The sequence below is a fragment of the Halyomorpha halys genome, unplaced genomic scaffold (assembly GCF_000696795.3).
Source record: "Halyomorpha halys isolate HHAL.00 unplaced genomic scaffold, Hhal_1.1 Scaffold78.1, whole genome shotgun sequence".
Taxonomy (NCBI): Eukaryota; Metazoa; Arthropoda; class Insecta; order Hemiptera; family Pentatomidae; genus Halyomorpha; species Halyomorpha halys.
The window spans coordinates 284736-286218 of NW_027108467.1; positions in this window are offsets into that span (position 1 = coordinate 284736).

Genomic DNA, 1483 nt, shown 5'->3' on the forward strand with positions numbered 1-1483 from the left:
CTGATCGAGAACAGCTGACCCATTGTATATATATATAGACGGACAGGCTCCGCAAATAGATCAGTCTTTGAGAGCACTTCAAGCGTTTCATTTCGCACTCCTCTCTCTCCTATTATTTTTAGTTTCACTTCAGTAAAAGATAACTTATTATTTCCATTTTTTAGATTTTTTTAAGAAATAAAAGGCAGATGCAGGGTGAAAATTGTGTACTTACTAAAATATTTTTATGTATATAAATTGTAAAGTGAGGTTAGTTGTTATCAACTTTATTTCACCGCTAAAAAATCTTTTACAACACTTAGATAGTATCGTAAAAGGGAATGGTCGAATGTTAGCACTAAGATGCTAAAAATAACTGCCATCGCATATATTGGTTCAATTTATGATACCAAACCATAATAATAAAGTGTTTCTAAATGTTTATTTTTATGTGAATATAATGTTTAATTCTAAACTATGAATTCTGTTCATTAAAGCCGAGGCCACGTCTCCTGTTGCCTGTAGGAGTTTTCAGACAGCTGACAAACACAAGGTTGTCTACATTTCTGTGGTCTGCATTTTTTTCCATATCTATAGTGGAAATAACGAAATCTCTGGATTAACTATATATGGATAAGCGAGACCTATTCCTAGAATTCAAAGTACAAATTCGAACCTCTAGACTAGCAATCTTTTTCATCAATTCATTAAGAATTGAGTCTTGATCTTGACTTGGAGAATAAGCACTTGACTGAGGGGTATCTTCAGCTATTTTGTCTGCCATAGCTGCAACCTAAAGTTTCATCACTAATGACTACAATATTTTTTATTGCATCCGGCAGTTTTTCGAACCATTTTCTGGTCGAACCACTGTTCGAAAAAATTTTTCGGACATCCCATCACCAGCCAAGGCTGCATTTTACGGAGCAACTGACTAGGCTTCAGATCCTCTAAATCTAAATCTATGGCTACATATGGCTTATCTACCCACGTAAAAAATAACAACAATAAATATTTAACCCGTCATTTGTCGCTGCGTGAGAGTTTCTCTCATGTTAATTTTTTTCCGTGACTGGAAGCTGCAAGATGGAAACTTTAGTTCCCATCTTCCTGAAATCTGCAGTTCAGTCTCTTCCTTTTGTACCTCGCCCCCTCTACTCTAGCAGCTCTGGGTATGATAGTCCAGCCCTCTTTCCCTGACAATATTCCCTTCTCGTAAGATTATCTCAAGTTGTGAGGATTTTTCTCACGTGCACCAAGTGTGTTTAATCAATAGAAATGTTTTTTCCTGCAGGGAAAAAATTAGCAGAACTAGCGAAATGTAGGCTTGGAGAGGCAGGAACTTCATTAAGTTCGTAGTATTTACTATGGATTGTATTTCGATACTATAAGTGTATGTTAGGGTAGTCACCAGTGTAATAGACCGATATGTCCCAGTAATACGATGTTCACTTGCACCAGTCGTTCACAAGAGATTTCTACACACTTTTTTTTTTTTTTTTTT